The sequence below is a fragment of the Orcinus orca genome, chromosome 16 (assembly GCF_937001465.1).
Source record: "Orcinus orca chromosome 16, mOrcOrc1.1, whole genome shotgun sequence".
Lineage (NCBI taxonomy): Eukaryota > Metazoa > Chordata > Mammalia > Artiodactyla > Delphinidae > Orcinus > Orcinus orca.
This window is the reverse complement of record NC_064574.1, coordinates 9,287,592-9,308,316: the sequence shown is the minus strand read 5'-3', so window position 1 is coordinate 9,308,316 and position 20,725 is coordinate 9,287,592. Positions and strand designations below refer to the sequence as shown.

Sequence of the window (20,725 nt, the reverse complement as noted above, 5' to 3'; positions counted from 1 at the left end):
CCAGCCCGAAGCATAAATGAGCAACGTGTGGTGGCACCTGGCTGACAGGGGCTGCCCCTCTATTTACTGGGAAGATAGATTTATACAAGAATTGAGCTTACTTATCAATAGCTGCCGATTTTAGGAAAGGATGGTCCCTGTCCTCCCACTTCCTCAAAGTCAGATTTCTATCTGCCCTCATGGTCTCAATTCCCAATCCTTTGCCCTACATACCACTGCAAATTTGCCTAACCATAGTATCAGTTGGAGAAAAATAATCCAGATCACCTTACTGCCAAAAGTCAACATTTCACCAACATTTCAGAAGGTTTTATACTGCCCCAAATGAGGCCATTCAGCTATGATGATCAAGCTTCCCTCCCGCAGATTTAAGAAATTTCCTGCTGTCTTTGTGTAACTCATTCTTTCTTCCACGTGCATTTAAACTAGTCAGCACCCCTCCCCCAAAGATCTGAAGATGAGGCATACAAATCAAGACTCTTCCACTGTCAGGACTTTCATTTACATGCTGTAACTAAACTCTTCACTATTTAGAGTATTTAATATGATTGGATTCCTCTAATTCCACTTCAGTGGCTGTTCTGTAAATACCTTCCAGTTTTTTTTTTTATTCTGCAGCACACCTCAGCAATTTGAAAACTACTCAGTATATTCCAAATAAAGTCATTTAACTTAAAATCTCCTTACATTTATTTTATTCTACAGGAATGAATACTCAGTTTATCCAACTGTCTCATGTGTTTCATTCTTACTGTGTAATTCTGAAGCTTGAAAATACATAGCCATTGTTCAGTTCTTTGACTTCACCTTTCCAATCCATCTATTAAACACACTATTACACAATTAAACTGAAATTAGAAATGAACCATTTAAAACAAGTCATACCCAGCAAGCTAGAAAACGCTTACAGGCCATAGTGGCATCTGTGAGCTGGAATGATCTGAATTGACTTTTCTTTTTTTTTTTTGAGCAAATGGAAACAAAGCTTCATGTAAAATGTAAAAAAGGTCCAATCATTTATAGTCTTAAGAGAGATAAAAGTCTATCTTTTTTTTAAAGTAGGAGACTGTAAGCAGTAAAGAATCATTAAAACTACTCAAAAGTTCTTATCAACCAATATCATGTTTGCGACAACTGTGAGAAAAGAATGTAATTTTACAAAGTGGGAAAACAGCACATCTTTTGGGACCCCTGAGGCTCTAATCAAGCATATCAGAATTAAGAGTGCTCTGGGTTGGCAAAGCAACCCTGCTGTGGCAAAAACAGGCCATTTCATCATAAATGTTGTTAAAAGAGAGAGAAGTGATTAGCATTTATCTGAAATGAGGAGACAGAGGGACTCTGTCCTTGCCAGGCCATTATATTCCTTAATTATTTCATCAGTTTGTAAGTGACTTGATGACTGAGTCTTATTTCCAGATTTCCTCTTGAAAAGGACCACTGGAAGGGGTTTTTATTAAAACAGGGGCTGCTATTTCTCCCTTAAGTTCCACTGCCAAAAATGGAGGATTATTAAGAGAACGCAGACCGACCTCCACCTTAAACCTTTACTGGGAAAGTCAAAACCTTCACCCCTCCCTCTTCCTCCCCTACTTGGGAAAAAAAAAAAAACAACCAAGCTGTTATCTAAATAGATTCTTCAGGACAAAGGAGCAAAACATTTTCTACAAGTTTTATCTGAGTGGTGTATTAGTTCCTTTTTTTGATTAAGAAGTGAAAGGGAATAATATGAACCCAAGACAACTACTAAACTTCGATCTCACAAGTTATTAAAAACACACAGCAAAGGTCAAACGGCAGTGTTCGACGGTGTTGTGAAGATAAAAGGACTGAAAGAAGTTGGACACGAAAGAAAAAAGTCTGTGTCCTTTACCTAGAAAAGTCATAATCTTCCCCTACTCCCTCCTCCAGCATGCAAAATCAATGTGCAATTCTAAAGGAGCAGCCTCCCTCGTCTCGCCAAATAATTAAAATTCCAAACAATCGGATTATTAACCCTATTCTACCAAACAAGCCAAATAAATGATAAATTTGGCCTGTAGCTATTGACAACTGAATTTTTAAATAAGTCCCTACCTCTGGAATTCAGGATTTATATAACTGATTTAAAATGGCAGCAATGTGGGGTGGGGGTCGACTTCCACTAAAACACCAGGATTAAACACACACACACACACACACACACACACACACACACGCACACGCACACGCACTACTACAGTCTTTAGAATACTAAACAAAACAGTATCTAAAATAAACAGGACTTCTCAGAAAAAGTCATCTACCATTAAGGACACACCTTAAAAGTTCTTAGCACACATTAACTAAGCAAGCACAAACTAGTGGTTTGACTGTTACACTTTTCAGACAAAAAGCAATTAGGTTATTGCTCTACACTTGTCACTACTGCGCTAAAGACTTTTTAGAAAATCTAGATCTATTACTCATTCTCAAAGTATTACAAAATTCACTATTTTAAGTCTTATTTGCTATCAATCAAGACAGTCCATCCATTCCAGGGGGGAAAAAGTACAGTCGAAAACATTTTAAATGTACTTCTTGACACATACAAAAGAGAAGGTACAGGCCCCCTAAGGACCCCTACCTAGTGGCCAGGCCTGGCTGGCAGCTGCTGTTACCCTGCCTTTTCTTTTGTTGGGCTTAATCTCATGTCAACTCATTCAACCAACTCAAAAGCGATGAAGACATAATTGAATCAACCTGAACTAAATCAGACCTAGGCTTCTTAAAACATACACCTTAATGATTCCAAACGATCTAGAAAACTAGGAAACCTGCTCGTTTGCACGGCGGTCAATAACATAGGACCCCAGACCGACCAAAGAACCACTGCACCCGCCTGTCTTTAATACACGTGAAGGAATGTTCAAGCTTAACGCTCCAAGCCCTATAGGCTGATCCAGAAAGATAAATTGAGGCTCAAGGAATTTCAAAGGGGAACAACACAGCAAAGCCTCAAACTCTGAAGTGACTATCCTTTTCTTGGAAAAAGCAACAAAATGAAAGAAAAAAAAGTTTACACTGCTCCAAGTGTGAACAAGCTGCTTCGGGTCCCAGAAGTGGCCACTGGTGGCCCTCTCCTCTCTTTAATAAGCCCTGGGGGGAAACTGCCTCCCCCCACCCACCCCACCCCCACCCACCCGCCCAAGAATGCGGCTTCCCGTCCTCGGTGGCCCTACCCTGAATCCTAAAATGTGGGCTCCAACCCGGGACTTGAACTTCTATTCCGATCCCCGGGGCGCAGGTACCGCGGCCTGCGCACCCCGCAGGCCTGGTCTGGCCCCCTCGGAGCAAGACCGCCCGGGCCATCCCAAATCCAGCCTCCCAGGGCCCCCAGCAGCGCCCTCCTCCCCCTCTCCCTCCCCATCCCGTGCGGCTCGCATTTTGGGGCCAAATCAAGAGTGAAGAGGGCTCTACATCTGAAACTGAGCGGTCTCGCCACTCAGCGCCTCCTGGCAGAAACTTCCCTTTTAAAAAAAAAAAACACTTTTAGGCTAACATTTCAATCCCTCCTGCCCTTTAGAGTTCCTAGTTCTGCTTCCAGCTGGCTTTGCGTCTCCCACTAGAATTGAGTGATATATTCTTAAAGCATTTAAGGGTTATTAAAAAAAAAAGTTAAAAAAATATTTTAAAATTAAAGGGGGGAAAAAAAAACCCTCATCACACATGCAGGAAACGCAGCCCGGTGCACCGCCTGCTCAGGGGTGGGCAGAGGACCGGGACTCCCGGGGACGGATTTGGGGGCGCCCGGAGGGCTGGCTGGGGTGCGCGGCCGGGTCCGCGGCGAGGCCAAGCCCCTCCCTTGGCCCCTGTAGACGCGCCCTCCGCCCGGCCCGTGCGGACGGTCCCGGCCATTGTTTGCGGGGGATGCCTGTTAGGACGCATTGTTTTGGCTGTTTCCAACTTGCCCCGGCCCCTCTCGGGCCATAGCAGGGGACCCCGCGCCGGCCCGCTCCCCTCCGCCCGCGCCCCACGGCAGAGTTGGCAAACGGGGAGACCTGCCCGGCGGAGCCACCCAACTTTTCAGAAACAGCCCCCCACGCAGCCCCCGAGCTCCCTCCGGCGGGCCCCTGGCTCCCGACCCAGAGAAGGGGGCACTTCTCCGCCCCCAAGCCATCTAGACTGTTTCCCAGAGTAAGTGTGATGGTCAAACACAGTCTGTGCACACCGGGGGCTCGCCCGACACCTTCTCGCCAGTGGAATCGCTCAGAAGCCAGGAGGGGAGGGGGCGCCCTAGAGGAGCGAAATAGAGAGTAGGAACGGTGGGGGGGGGGGGCCGGCGGGGCGGGGGAACCGTCCGGGGAGGGGACGAGATAACGAGCACGGGAAACTCGAGGGCGGGCTCCGGGGACGCCGGAGGGGCGAGACGAGGAGCCCCCTGGGGCCCCGCGGGGGCGGGGGGCGCGCCCCCTTTACCTGCGGCTCCGGCTCCTCGGCCATTTCCTCGCTCGGCGGCGGCCGGGACTGAACTGACACCACACGAGCGAGCCGAGGTTTGAATGAGGAGGGAGCAGGCGAGGAGGGGAGGGGGCGGGGAAGGCAAGAGGGAGGGGAGGCGACGGGGAGTTTCTCTCGGCCTTTTGTGCGGACACCTCCCGGATTCCGCGCCCGCACCGGCCCCCCAAAAGAGACTTGGGGCCACTGCGCGAGAGGCGAGGCCATCCCCCAGGGCGCCTCGGGGCTTCGCGCCTTGAAGTCCCCCCCAAAAGGAGCGTCCCCCACCCCCACCCCCGCCTGGAGGATTTGGGGGCCGGGCTCACCTCAGGCGCGGGGCTAAGGTGAGCGGGGCGGGGGTGCTCACGGGGGTCAAAGGCGCGGGCGCCCCCTACTCGTCTGCGCGAGGACAGTGCAGGCGCGGGGGGTCCCTAGAGCCGCCGGGGCGCGGCGCGTCAGGCGCAGGGGGACTGTTCGGTCAGAAAGTGCTCAAGGAGCAGCTGTTGCGCCCTCCCTCGGCCCGGCCGCTCGGAGACGCCCCGCCTCCTGCCTTCACCGGCCGCCCGGCCACGCCCTCTGCCACGCCCCCACATCCACGTGATCTGCGCAGGCGCGCCCCTGCCCCGCCCACCGCCACGGACCTCCGCCTCCCGGACGCGAGCGAGCGGCCGAGCGCGCGCACTCCCTGTTCTCGCCCTGCCACTCCCGCGCACGCGCGCGCCTTCCACCACCCCCACACCCCCCGCCTCCCGCCATCCGGCTTCACGTGGCCCGCGCGCGCCCCGGCGGTTCCAGTGACAGGTACGCGGGGAGGGGGCCACGAGGGCAGTGCGCAAGCGCAGTTCCAGGCCTCTGCCTCGCCGCTTCCCCCTCCCATGCAAGGTGTGCCCAGGCGAGGGGAGGGGCTGGTCGCCCGAACTCCTGGGTCATCCTGCATTACCAACAAACGAAAAGCCTTTACCCCCATTTGGGCAGGTTAGAAGGCAACTGTGCACAAACAACATTTTTTCAAATTTTCTTCAAGCATGAGAAAGGTCGATAAGATGATTAAAATATTTTTTAAATTAGTATCTCCGTAAAGCTACTTTTAGTTGTTCCTATTTTTCTGAAAGGGCTGAGCTTGCGCTGCTATAACTTGAGGTTTCTAAACTTGGCCTAGATGCCAAGAATCCACTTGGCTTTGATAGAAATCCACGTGGATGAAACCAGGCTTAAAACTGGAGGGAAAAAAAAAAAACTAGCCTTCCCCCTCCCCTTAATTGAAAGCGTTTCGCAGCTATTCTTTTTATTTGCTCACTAAAAAAGAAAAGGTTATGATTCCGAAGGCCAGTGATATTCCCCCATTTTAAGTAAGCCCCAAGGAGGAACCAAAGAAGCAACAATCATATCCACCAAGTTCTCTGCCCCAAGATGCAAACGAATGCAAAAGTAAAGGGTGCTATGTTAAGTCACCACAAAATAGCCAAGTTTGTTTTGTTGTGTTTTTTTTATTGGCCTTTGGTGTGTCCAAAATGGAAAAACTTAAAACATATCAAGAAAGGCCCTTGAAGTATATTTTTAATAAATCAGGACAAAAAAAGCCCTACATAAATGCTCCGCTGGTGAGCAGTGCAATCCTTAATAAGTAGGAAATGGAACTTGAGAGACAGTTTCTCAGCAAAGGGGAAGAATTTGCCAAGTGTGATGTTTTGCTGTCATTTTATATATAACTACTAACCCCACATATGGTCTGGTTAGTCTTTTTTAAAAAGGAAGTGAACCAATTACTTACTCACACTTAATTAATTAGCAGTTCCAGAAGTAGATTCTTAAGCCAGAACTCTTTTTTTTTTCCCTCACTCAAGTACACTGATATTGATCACTTCTAGTACTAGAGTTCCTTTTCTCAGGGAAGATGAATATCTTTCTTTAAAATATTTTTTAAAGTCTTATAGTCACATACCAAAATACAGTCCATAGACACACTCTTCCTAAACAAGAAACTTCATTTAACTTACCAAAACAAATGACTTCGGGCACTGCTACAAAACAAAGAAACTATGAACAAGTGAAACCAAATTGAGTCTTCACATAAGTGTAGCCTCACTCTACATGTTAATAGATAACCTTTGAACTCTGAAACCTTGAAAGCTGTAAACACAATAGCACTGATAGTTAAAAATCCTAGTGTCAAAATTGAGCAAAATAAAAGTCCAAACTTTTCAGTAGGAATAGGGAAACAATCAAATGTTTTGACACATAATCGTTTCACTAAGAACAATGAGGCTCCTGGCCCTCAGACCTTGTTGCTACTGAATTATTTTCTGAGCAAAAAATGGTACTTTTCCCTATGCCCTCGCAAAACTACCACTTTGTGAGCATAATAGCATCATATGGTTTGTTAGTTACTGTTTCTCTCTCCTCCCTCCCCACCCCCACCCCGGCCCGGCAAAAAATAAAAAATAGAACAACAACAAAAAAACCATATTGTAGATTTTCAAATTGAAAGTAATTTTATTAACTGATCTATCCGCTAAGCGTTTTATAGGCGATCTTACGTTTGAGCAAAGAATTACAAAGAACCTTATTCCTGGAGACGTGCCAACAAAACTGGGAAGTCGTTGAAAAATTCTGCCAATGGCTGAGTGCTGGGTTGCAAACACATACTGTGTTTTTAAATGGACATAGAGTGATCTGAATGCGCTGTAAGGGCGTCTGTGGGACACATTCCGGCCCCTTAGAAGGTGGAGACTCACACTTAAGATTTACTTGGAAAGCGTGTATAGTTAAAACAATTAAGAATGAAAACTCCAAAAGCAACAGGAGGACGCCAGGAACATTCGGTTTTGTAGTAAAGCCAGGAACTCATTATTATCGTATGAAATGAAAATCGAAAATCGAACGTTGGTCTCCATATACTTAGCTCCGCCCACACATAATCCTGTTTCGCCCCCCCGCCCCCCCCACCCCAGCTAGACTATCTCTAAAGGAGTCAGGTGCTGCAGAGACGCAGGCGACACAAACAATGGAACCAGAAATGTCCCTTCAAATGTGAGCTGATGCTCGGCACACGTTATTCGGGGAGAGAGCGAAAGACCCCACTTCACCTCTTTTTAATGCGACGCACATCACCTACACCTCATTTTTCACAATTATCCAAACAGACCAGCCCCCCTTAAGATCTATTTCCCAGTGTATGCTTATAAAATCGCACCATTATCTCTGATCTAATCCCAGTGATAGGAGCCCTCTGGCTTTAGTTAACTTCTGATTTTCTCTCCAGCTCCTGCCTGCCACCGCATTCTCAGATCTAACAACAAAAAACCCTTCTAATTTGCTATATTTAACATTCATTGGAATCATCTTTTGAGAGTTAGCCTTCATTAGCAGAGGAGGATGCCGTTATGATCTTATTTTCGCAAGTATTTATTTTACTGTGGAACTATTATAGAGAAACGATTTGGAAACTGTATGTAAATCCCTGGAGCTGAAACGGAGCCAACACAGACTTAAAAGAATTCAGTGTTCAGAGCAGGAAAACCTGAAAAACTGCAGTGAGGAGTTAGCAGGAAAAGAAAATGAAAAAGTTAGGCAAACCTGCCAGCTCTGCAAACTACAAGGGACATTTGAGAAGGAAATGAAGAAGGGCAGCTCTTTTAACAGGACAGAATGCACTAAATGAAGTAGAGATCACCAGCGACTCCAGGGAACACCAAACTTCTCTCTTTCCTGTTAAGTTTATTCATCCCATTCAAGTCATCTCACAATTTTAAACGCCCTACAAAACATCATAATAATACATGATAAAAATAAATAGCAGAAATTACCTTGCAGAAGTGGAGGCAGGGTCTGCAACCAGGAGGCTTTCTCTCCCTGAGTTGGCCGGTCCACCTGACTCGGAACAATACTGGAAGAGATGTGATTGCTGGTTTTTATAAGCAAACCAAAAAAGGGAGGGGCCAAGAATAAGGCTCAGTATAAATAGAGGTTTAGATGCAATCCCAGCTTGACTAACCAATCATGGCTGTGTCTGTCCCATTGGCAAATTTGGTGAGTACCCTGCCCCACTTTACAAGCACAACTTCTATGCATCTTCTCTAATATCCTGGATGGTTTTCCAAGGCTGACTCCACTCAAACTGTCACTGTAAACTTCCTTTAAAAATTACACGGGTCACAAATAAAACAAACTAGAGAATATAACAAAAAAGAAACACTCAGATATAGAGAACAAACTAGTGGTTACCAGTAGGCAAAGGGAAGAGGGGGAGGGGCAAGAAAAGGGGAGGGCATTAAGAGATACAAACTACTATGTATAAAATAAATAAGCTACAAGGATATATTGTAAACACAGGGAATAGAGCCAGTATTTTATAGTAACTGTAAATGGACCTTTAAATTTTTTGAATCACTATGTTGTACACCTGAAACTTATATAACACTGTACATCAACTATACCTCAATTAAAAATATATATATATATAAAGTACTAGGGATGCAATATGCAACATGATTAGTATAATCAACACCGCTGTATGTTATATATGAAAGCTAAGAGAGTAAATCCTGAGTACTCATCACAAGGAGAAAAAGTTATTCTTTTTTTGTGTGTGTGTCTATATGAGATGATGGATGTTCACTAAACTTATTATGGTCATCATTTCGTGATTGTGAAAAGTCAACCATTATGCCATACGCCCTAACCTTACGCAATGGCATATGTTGAATATATCGCAGTAAAACTAGAAGAAAAATAAATTACAGGGGTCATGTAACTTTTGGAGCACCTCTTTAAAGCTTTTGTACTCATCTAATATTCCAAATGGGGAGCTGTGGGGTGAGCGGGAGGTGACGGAAGAGGAAAGTAACTAACATCTATTGAAATGCAATTTTCATCATCATCTCAATAAATGGAACCATCTTCCAGCCACCCACGTAAGCCAAAACCTGGAAGTCAAACTGATATTTCATCTCCAGCCCCACCTCCCGTCTCTCTATCTCTCTCTCTCTCTCTCTCTCTCTCTCTCTCTCTCTCTCTCTCACACACACACACACACACACACACACACACACACACACCTTTAATCCATCAGCAGGGCCTATAATTTCTATCCTAATATATCTCAAATCTCTAACACAAGGCTACTGCACAGGACCACGATCTCTCACTCCTCCAAATATACCAAGGTGTCTCCAAGCTTCTTCCTTTCTAGGTTTGCCTTAGTTATGTTCTTCACCCATAGCCCAAGAGATCTTTTACAGTGTAAATCAGATCGTGTCACCACCCTGCTTAATGGCTTCCTATTGCCTCAGGAAAAAGAACAAACTCCAGAGCCTGCCTGCCAACCCTGTAGATCTGGCCCCTGCCTAAGTCTCCAGCCTCAAGTCTTGGCAAGCCCTCTGCTTAGAGCTCTAAGCTCCAGCCACAAGGCCTTCTCTCTGACCCAGAGGATCCAGCCCTGTGTTTCCCTTTGCCTAGTTCTATCCCTCCAGTCTTTCAGGAAATCAGCTTCTATTCCCCCTGAGAGGTTTAAACTCTGGGCTCTCTGGGGGGAGGCCCTCTGACAAGGTGTTGGAAGGTCTTCTCTCCAATAGTCCAACCTTGGGCTCAAACGTTCCTGCTCCAACCTCTTGACAGTGCATTAATCCTAGAATAATATTTAATCTTCATGGGTTTCAATTCCTGATCCATAAAATGTGTGATAAAGAAGAAAAAGAAGATGGGGGCTTCCCTGGTGGCGCAGTGGTTGAGAGCCCGCCTGCCGATGCAGAGGACACGGGTTCGAGCCTTGGTCTGGGAAGATCCCACATGCCGCAGAGCAACTAGGCCCGTGAGCAACAACTACTGAGCCTGCGCGTCTGGAGCCTGTGCTCTGCAACAAGAGAGGCCACGACAGTGAGAGGCCCGCACACCACGATGAAAAGTGGCCCCCGCTTGCCACAACTAGAGAAAGCCTGCGCACAGAAACGAAGACCCAACACAGCCAAAAATAAATTTAAAAAAAAAAGAAGAAGAAGAAGATGGAGGAGGCGGGGAAGGGTGAGGTAAATTTTTTTTTTTTAATTTTTTAAATTAAAGTATAGTTGATTTAGGGACTTCCCTGGCGGTCCAGTGGTTATGACTCAGCACTTTCACTAAGGTGGCCTGGGTTCAATCCCTGGTCAGGGAACTATGATCCTGCAAGCCTCTTGGTGTGGCCCCCCCCAAAAAAAGTATAGTTGATTTACAGTATTATAATATATTAGTTTCAGGTATATGACATAGTGATTCAAAATTTTTGTAGATTATACTCTATTTAAGGTTATTATAGGGACTTCCCTGGTGGTCCAGTGGTTAAGACTCTGTGCTTCCAATGCAGTGGGCACGGGTTCCATCCCTGGTCAGGGAACTAAGATCCCATGCCATGTGGCGTGGCCAAAAAATTTTTTTTAATTTTTAAATTAAAAAAAAAATTTATTATATTGTTGGCTATATTCCCTGTGCTGTATAATATCAATATATTCTAGTAGAAGAAAGTAGATCTTAAAAGTTCTCATCACAAGGAAAAAAAATATTTGTAACTATGTGAAATGATTCATGTTAACTAAATGTATTGTGGTCACCATTTCAAAATGTATACATACACCAAATTACTCCATTGTATACCTTAAACTTATACAGTGCTATATGTGAATCATATCTCAATAAAACTGGAAAAACTATATAATAATATAATTATATTATTTATATAAATAGTATTTCTGTTTTCATAAGACTCTTGGGAAAATTGAGGCACACTGTGTAAAGCTTGTAAGCCCAGAGTTTTGCAGGCCTGGCACTGTTCTAGGCACTGGAGCTAGAGCTTACAGTAAGCAAAGCAAACGCAGTTCTTTCTGTTCTGGAGCTTACCTTCTAGAGGGAGGCAGGCAACACACAGGCTCAGTGGAGAGGGGAAGGTGCCTGCTGTTTTTTGGACTGGGGCTCCCTGAGGAGCAGAGACCTCCAGGAAGTCCAGTGGCAAAGCATACTAAGGCAGGAAGCAGAAGGTGAGAAGGCTAAGGGCGGAATACAGGCTGACCTAGGGAAAGCAGTGCAAGGAGGCCAGTGCATCGGGGCCCAGCGGGTGAGGACAGGGGAGCAAGGAAATAATAAGGCAGGACCTTGTAAAGACAGAGGGAAGGACTGGGTTTTTTTGTTTGTTTTTTTTGGCCGCATCACAAGGCATGTGGTATCTCAGTTCCCGGACCAGGGATAGAATCCATGCCCCCTGCAGTGGAAGCTCAGTCTTAACCACTGGACCGCCAGGGAAGTCCCAAGGACTGGTTTTTGACCCTGGTAGCAGTAGGATATCAAAGATGGTCAGGGACTTCCCTGGTGGCACAGTGGTTAGGAATCTGCCTGCCAATGCAGGGCACCCGGGTTCGAGCCCTGGTCCAGGAGGATCCCACATGCCATGGAGCAACTAAGCCCGTGTGTCACAACTACTGAGCCTGCAGTCTAGAGACACAACTACTGAGCCCGCGTGCCACACTAAAGCCCACGCGACTAGAGCCCGTGCTCCGCAACAAAGAGAAGCCACCGCAATGAGAAGCCCGCGCACCACAGCGAAGAGTAGCCCCCGCTCGCCGCAACTAGAGAAAGCCCGTGTGCACAGCAACGAAGACCCAACACAGCCAAAAATAAATAAATGAATAAATTAATTAATTAAAAAAAAAAAAGATGGTCAATTCTCTGCTCTCATTTTATTTGCTGTATCTGCAGCCCTCGATAGAGTCAACCCTGTCCTCTTCCTTGAAACACGTTTCCCCTGATTTGGAACGCCGCGCTTTCCTGATTTCCACCAGTCCTCACTGGCTGCTCCTTCATCCCCTCTGCTGGTTCTTTTCCCCGGACTTCCAGGCTCTGAAGTGCCCCAGGGCCCAGTGCTGGAGCCTAGTCTTTTTCCTACTCATTCCCTAAGTATTTCATCCAGTCCAATGGCTCAAAATACCATCTATAAGGCTCCTAAATTTATATATTTCCCACCCAGACCTCTCCCCTCAAATCCCAAAATATATTTCCAGCTGTCTACTCCAGCTCTATTTAGATGTCCAGAAATTATTTCTAGATTTCAACCTCAGACCTTCTCCCACAGTCCTCCACCATAATGAATACATAAGATCATAGAATTGCATGAGACTCTCCAGGAAGGGAATGTAGATGGAGAAGAAAGCGTGGGTAGAGAGCTGGGTCAGCCACCGACATTGGATCATGCATCCCTGCCAGGTACCCCCCGAGCTCAAACCAATGCAATTATACTCATCACACATTATAGTAATTATTTCTGCCTGTCCTCCTCCCACTAGAGTCTAAACTCCATAGAAATACATGATACTGTGATTTGTTCTCTGCTGTATCTCCAAGTCTTAGTATGATGCCTGTCTATAGCAGGGATCAATAAATGTGTTCAAGACAAATGAATATAGAAATAATACTAATGCACAGAACTCAGCCGCAGTGAGATCCAGCCAAAAGGGACCTGAAGTTTGGGTGTTCAGGCCAGTCACTGGGGTCTTGGCTCAGTTTTCTCATCTGTAAAATGGGGCTTCTAACCTCTGTTTGACCTACCTCATTGGATAGTGGGGCTGCCCCCGTCATACCACGGGGAAGCTCTGTGCTGTATAACAGCAAAGGGTCGTTTTTACCATGACTCTTGTCTTGACTGCTGAGTGTCAACTCGGCAGGGGGCTCCACTTGTGTCTGGACTCATCTTTGGGTACACCTGGAACTCAGCTCCCCTGATGACCTTTACATCAGACCTGAAACCCAAGAGGTCCCGCACTTTGCTAAAAGCGCATTCAGAGTCTTTGAACTCACTTTTCTCTCCCTTTTGGATGAGATGCCTGGTGTAGTGAATGGTTTATATAGTTGGTTGGTTAGGAATTTTATTTTCTTTCATTTTTTGGTCTGAACCAGACTGTTAACTCCATCAAGAGTGGGGACTTGTCCAAACTCACACCCAGCAGAGCCTCCTGCATTTCTCTGCCTTGGGATGGGCTGGGTGGACTAAACCACTGACAGTTCAAAAAACTTCTATGCCAGAAACAGGGCCAGCTTGCCAAGAGGCTTAGCTGATAAGCTCTAACGTTGACTGAGTTCATGTGTGCTTTTCATTTGGTAACTCATTTAATCCACCTAACGACCCTGCGAGGCAGGGAGTATATTTTTCCATTTTTATAGACAAAGAACATGAGCACAAAGAGATTAAGTAGCTGGCAATAAGCAGCAGAACCAGGAGTCTAAATCCAGCACCTGCCTCTAGGGCCTCTGTCCTTACCTACAGATACACGACCTTCCTCATACCCGGGTCCCCTGCCTAGGTCTCCACCTCAGCTCCTCTCCCACCCTTTCCCCCTCCCTCACTGTCTTTCATCACAATGGCCTCCTTTTCTGTGCAGACACCGGCCAAGCCTCACCCCAACACCTCATGGTGTATCCCCAGGACCTTGAACCATGTCTGGCACATAATAGCTGCTCATTAAAATACTGGATGCAAAATGAGGGTGAATGCTGTGCACCAGGTGCCTGCCATCTACTATCACATTACATTCTCCTAGTAATGGGCCCAGCGTTTTTCCCACATACCAGGGATACAGCTGTGAGGAAAGTGGACTCTGAGCTTGCAGAGCTGCCAATCCAGGAGAGATGCAGACGATCACATCTCTGTCACACTGAGCTCTTCACAATCTGCACTGATCTTTTCAAAAGTCAAATCTGATCACATCAGGGCCCTGCCCCAAACTCCCAACGTGTCTTAAAATAAAGACAAAATTTCTGGCAGGATCTGGTGGGCCCTGTGAAGACTTTGGACTTTATTCCAAAAGCGCTGGGATGCCAACGGGAAAAAAAATAGTAGTAAAACCGAAAGAACTATTGAATTTCAAGTGTTTCTTCCTTGAGAGATTATCTCCTGAAGGATCTCATCCTGGTTAAACAAAGAGGCCATAGCAAACATGAAGAAGTTACAGTCCTCTTGCTTCAAGCCCCCATTTTCCTCTCCTTCTGCCAAGGGTAGGATCACAGAATCACAGCAGTCACTGATCGCCGTGCCTGGCACCAGCTGTAATCTGATCAATCGTCACCCCTTGAGTTATTACTGCCTTTCCTTAAAAAAGAGGAAACTGAGGCTTAGAAGAGTTAAGTAGGCTAACTGAGGTCACACAGCTAACAGTTTGATTCCCTATCTTACAGACTAAAGCCAATGGGCAATTTGAACCCAACGTCAAACCTCAACTCTGTCACCTCTAAAAATCAACACTGGGGCTTCCCTGGTGGCAGTGGTTAAGAATCCGCCTGCCAATGCAGGGGACACGGGTTCGAGCTCTGCTCTGGGAAGATCCCACATGCCGCGGAGCAACTAAGCCCGCGAGCCACAACTACTGAGCCTGCGCACCTAGAGCCCGTGCTCTGCAACAAGAGAAGCCACCGCAGTGAGAAGCCCGCGCACCGCAACAAAGAGTAGACCCTGCCCACCGCCACTAGAGAAAGCCCCCGCGCAGCAACGAAGACCCAATGCAGCCAAAAATAAATTAAATAAATAAATTAAAAATAAATAAATAAAAATCAGCACTGATACACATTGCCTGACACCCTATTTCCTGAATATTCACCAGTCAGCCGTGTGTGGCTCCGGGGCAAAGTTGAAACCTCCTCACCCAATGTGCCTCCCCTCCCCCGCATTCTGGAACAGCCATATTTTACTCCATTGCCCTGGGGCTAGTCCCCTCCCATCTCAGTCACTCCCTGGCGTTCCTGGTGTCCCTGTGAACTCGGCCAGTCTTCCCCAACAGTCTGCGAATCTCCTTTGAAGGTAGGGGAGAAAGGTCATGCAAAGTATATCCCTACAGCAATTAGCAGAGTGCTTTTCACAGAGTTGGGAAGCAATATAGGTTTGTAAGATGAAAATATCCTAGACTAGGTCTCAAACATCCATGCCTTCCTTCACATTGCCTGTCAGAGCTCAGCAGCTAGCAAATCTTACAGATGCTATCCTCTCAAAATCTCTCAATGCACCCTTTCCTTCTTATTTCCACAGGCCTTGTTTCTTGTTTCATTCTGATCTGTGTATTAATCTCTTAACCGGTCCTCCTGTACCTGTCTTCTTCCTGACCCAGAATACTTTTCCCCGAACCCCACAAATAACCATCCTGCCACTGTCCCGTGCAAAAATCTCTAATTTTACCAAAAGAAGCCATACCTCCCTCTCTTAGGATGCAAAACTACGGCCCCAGCCAAGCTTTCAGCCAGATTCATTCCATAAATATTTATTTGGGAGCACTCCTCTGTCCCAGGCACTTGGCTAGATAGTAACTAAAGAATAAGATACAAAACAAATTGGATTCCTACCTTCATGGAGCTTACATTTTAATAGGAGAAATAGACATTAAACAAATTAAAACATAAATAAACAGAAAAGCATATAATTACAGTACCTACCCTGGAGAAATAATCACTCGGGTACTTAAAGAAGCATACACAAGGATGTTCATTGCAGCATTTTAAAACAGTGAAAAATTAGAAACAACCTATGTGTTCATAAAAAGGAAAATGGCCACATAAACTACAGTATATCCGAACTGAAGAATATAGACAGCAGTTGGAAAGAATGAAGTGGTGTGGCTAGATCACCAAGACATTGTGGAGTAAGAAAACAAGGCTGCAAAAACGTATGCCATTTTTGTTTAAAAAGACACACACAGGGGCTTCCCTGGTGGCGCAGTGGTTGAGAGTCCGCCTGCCGATTCAGGGGACACGGGTTCGTGCCCTGGTCCGGGAAGATCCCACATGCCGCGGAGCAGCTGGGCCCGTGAGCCATGGCCGCTGAGCCTGCGTGTCCGGAGCCTGTGCTCCGCAACGGGAGAGGCCACAATGGTGAGAGGCCCGCGTCCGGCAAAAAAAAAAAAAAAAAGACACACACAATAATATATTTTCCAAAGTAAATACATGTATATGTATATAATATTTATGTGTGTATATTATATATAAATATATTTACACATACATATATATGTATACATGTACACCTATATTTACATTAATACACACATACATGTTTATGTATACATATATGTATGTATATATATGTATATATGTATGGGTATATTAATGTAAATAAATATATTTCCAAAGGAAATACATGTATATATTTATGTGTGTTATATATAAATATATTTACATATACATGTATACATATACATGTACACCTATATTTACATTAACATACACATACATGTGTATGTATACATATATGTATACGTGTGTATATATGTGTATATTAATGTAAATATATATGTACACACACATAAGAAATACATATATGCTGATGATTTCTCAATATATACAAATACTGAATCATTATACTGTACCACCTGAAACTAATATGTTATATGTCAGTTATATCTCAATAAATAAATAAGAAATATATATATGGAAATACACAAATAAAAGCTGGTTAATTCTCAAGTGTGGGCAAGGATCCAGGACAGTTTGGTGATAGCTAAATATTTTAATTGCTTTACATGTAAAGCATACTCATATGCCTACTAAAAAGAAATTCCAAACTGTTGAATACACTGGGAAATAAAAAAAAAACAGAGAATAAAATGTTTAGTATCTCCAGCTACTGCCTTCTGATAAACGTTTGATAAACCATTCTCTGCTTACCTGTCTCCTTGCTCTGCGACGGCTTCCTGTCCCACTGTCACTTTGAATCTCTCCAAATACATGTGCCATGTATGTGCAAAAGTCAATCTGTAGCCATCCTGCCCACTCCCCAAGGACCACTCCGAATGCCACCACCCTCTCTTTGTTCAGTCACTGCTTGCTCACCCCTGCTTTGTGACATCTGCTGGATTACGCTTAGCCCACCTGAATGAATCACACCTCCTTGAAGGGAAGGCCAGTTTCCTCCATGTCACAGTTGCTGGCACACAGGAAGTGTCTCAATATTTAGCTGTTCTATTTAATTAAATAAATATGCTCCCTGAATTCTTTCATTCACTCATGCATTTACTCTCTTACTCAACATTTATTAAGCACCTACTGTGTACCAGGCACTGTTCTAGGTGCTGGGAATGCCGCAGGAAAGCAAACCGATCAAAACGCCTATCCTCACAAAGTGAACATTTAATATTCTAGTGTGTTAAGTAAGTACTATGGAGAAAAATAAGGGGAGCGAAGGGGTCAGGAAACGGAACGGGTAGGTGTGGGAGGCGGGGGGATATTAAATAGGCTAGTCCAGGCCTTCCCTGGCAGACCAGTGGTTAAGACCGCGCTTCCTCTGCAGGGGGTGCGGGTTCGATACCTGGTCAGGGAAGTTCCGCATGCCAAGAAGTGGCCAAGAGAAAAAAAAAAAAGTCTACTGCAGGTTGACTTCATAGGTGGAGACGTCTGAGTAAAGATCTGAATAGGGTTGCAGTGGGAGCCATGTGGGGTTCTGGGGAAAGAGGCTAAAAGGTTGGCCTGCAAAGACCTTGAAGTGTGTATCCAGTGACTCAAGGAACTACCAGGCAGCTAGCATGGTGGCCGAGTGGCTGGCGTGAAGTAAGAAGAGACAACTCAGAAAATGAGAATGGAGGGTATGCATATAAATTGCCTGGGGCCTTTGGGACTTTGTAAAGATAGGATTTTATCTGAATGAGCCTGAGGGCCACTGAATGGTTTGAGCAGAGGAATGATGACCTGGCTGGGGTATTAAGAGGCTTATTAAACAGATGATAAAATTAAGAGCACTTCTAAAGTAGTAAAGCAGGTAGTCTCCTTTGCTGAAATCACTCAGATATTTAACTGTGTTCATATTTTCAGGCTACGTCTACAATAACAACAACAATAACGAGGACAATAGCAATAGAAGAGATAAAAAGGATAAGAAGGGAGAAATAATTTATTGAGCCCCTGCTATGTGCCAGAGTCTTGACTCCACATCTAATGTATCCAATCAAGCTGTTACTTAGTTCTGATAACCTATCTATACTTATGTAAATATACAGAAATGTAAATGTATATATAAATTAAGTATATTTAAATTCATTTGCCAGATGAGGAAACTACAGCCATCAGAGGTTAACTTGCTTTCTGACTTACTAACTTCTCTGACTTCCTTGAGGTGCTACAACAAAACTAAAGTGGGGCTTCCCTGGTGGCGCAGTGGTTGAGAGTCCGCCTGCCGATGCAGGGGACACGGGTTTGTGCCCCGGTCTGGGAAGATCCCACATGCCGTGGAGCGGCTGGGCCCGTGAGCCATGGCCGCTGAGCCTGCGTGTCCGGAGCCTGTGCTCCGCAACACGAGAGGCCACAACAGCGAGAGGCCTGCGTACCGCAAAAAATAAAAAATAAAAAAAAATGAAGTGAAATTCTCGCCCCGTCTAATTCCAAACCCCATGCTGCCACATGCCATTCTTTTTCACCCTAAGTTGTTTACCTTGGCCTTAGGAGGCTAGAGGGTAATAATAGGGATCATTGATTAAGTACTTATTATAGGCCAAGCACACTGTATGCACCATTACTGGATACCCAGGCAGAGTCAGTACCTTCTTCGCCCAGATTAGAAAGCTGCAACTCCGAGCAGTCATATGGATAGTGGTTAAAGGGCTGAGCTCATAAAACTGGGTTCAAACCAAGACTCTGGACTACCCTGCTGTGCCGCCTTTGCCACCTCACTTAAGCTCTCTTTGCCTCTGTTCTCCCCATTTTACAGATGGAGGTAAGAATACTCACTGACAAGTGTATCTAAGAGGAATAAATAAATCCTCACCTGTAAAATGTTTTGCAGAGAATTTGGCACATGGTAAACATTTAATTAAGACGCACTATTATAATGAAGATTATTGCCCACGGTCACAGAAACTCACCCACTGCAGGACCCTGCCAGGGTATTTATTCATGGGTTGGAGAAGAGAAGTGTGTTTATAGAGGTGAGAGATTTGTCCTCTCCAGAACTGAGTCACTTTCAATCATCTGAGCGCCCACCCAATGTAGACTAAGTACGTGGAATTCCCTGGAAAAAAAGATACATACCTCAATCTGGGTGATCCTCCAGGAAGTTCGGAGACAACCCACCTTTCAGTGTTCCTTGGGCATCTTCTCCAAACTGAAGGTCAAGCAAGGCCTGAGCGACCCCTGAAGGAGGAGGTCAGAGGTGAGTGGCAGCAGGAAAGGATGTGGAACAGAAGAATCTCCTGACTTTAGGTGTGCCCCTCTCAAGCCACGCCCTCCAATAGAATATTGGGATTTGGGAGAAGTGCTGGAGAGGAGATTAAGGTCTGAACCATACCCTTGACAGGCATAGAGTGACCAAAAAAATCCCTGGGTCTAAACTAAAGATCAGAGAGTTGCCCTAAATTTCTGGAGCATAGTTAATCCCAAACCAGCTACTTCACCACTTCACTTGCAGCAGCTCCCAACACTAACACAGCAAGTTTTCCCAGAAACCGGAACTGAATAAAATACAGTCTCCAGAGGCTTCCTGGATCCAAATCCTGACTCCACTGCTCAGCTGCTGGGGGACAGCAGCCCGATGATTTAGCCTCTCTACCTCACCTGTAAAATGGGAATGATAGTCCCCAATGCATCAGGCGCCTTTAAGGGTTAAATGGGCTGATGGTGATGAGACCTTAAAAACCTTAAAACTGACTCAGTAAATGTCAGCCAAAACGACATTAGCCATCCGTCTCCCCGTCCTAAATCAGCCCTTCTACTTAACTAATCTCCTTGGCCTCTCTGACAACTTTTTTTCAAACGTCGTTAGCACATTTTGTTGACATATTTTTACAAATACCAAGCCTGCATGTCCTCTTAAAAATATTTTAAGAGATTATGTTTTGTTCCCACTTGCTTTGAGGAACAGCTTCAGCGCCGTTGAGTGGGATGAAAACAGTATAAAAGCAAATGAGGATAATAGGACCATCTTCCCTGAACTTTAAAAAAAAAAAAGAAAAAGAAAAGAAAAAGAAAAGAATTAAAGATTCAGATCCTGGGCTTTTAAAGACCATCTTGCTAAGTATTTTCTTACCAAGTTCCTTCTTTTTTTTTTTCCTCACCCATAAACACAACAGTAACGAGATAGTTTTTCTTTCTCTCTACTTTCAAAAAAAAAAAAAAAAAACCAAAAACTCTGTCACATAAATTTCTCCAAACAGATACAATTGAATTTGCTATAATGATTTGTAACTATGTCCTTTAAAGAAAAGAAGTCTATGAACAGAAATAAACAGTTTCTGAAGCAGTTGTATCTGAAGTCAAGGAATTAGAACAACAACGTGTCCCCAAGGAAACA

The 20,725-nt window shown here is 45.0% G+C and overlaps 1 protein-coding gene across 3 annotated transcripts in view; it reads right to left on the bottom strand.

The window, feature by feature from the left end:
* Nucleotides 1-19,554, bottom strand: part of ZNF217 (zinc finger protein 217) — a 39,300-nt gene extending 19,746 nt beyond the window's left edge. Inside the window, exons 1-2 of one of the 3 annotated variants that reach the window (XM_033411224.2) lie at nucleotides 19,468-19,554; nucleotides 8,262-8,341 (exon numbers count right to left, since the gene is read on the bottom strand). The gene's annotated coding sequence lies outside the window, so the exon portion shown is untranslated. Of the gene's footprint in view, nucleotides 1-4,437; nucleotides 4,587-4,781; nucleotides 4,919-8,261; nucleotides 8,342-19,467 lie in introns of those variants that run through there. The other 2 variants (XM_012537829.3, XM_033411225.2) reach the window with 2 other exon arrangements.
* Nucleotides 19,555-20,725: the final 1,171 nt, after the last annotated feature.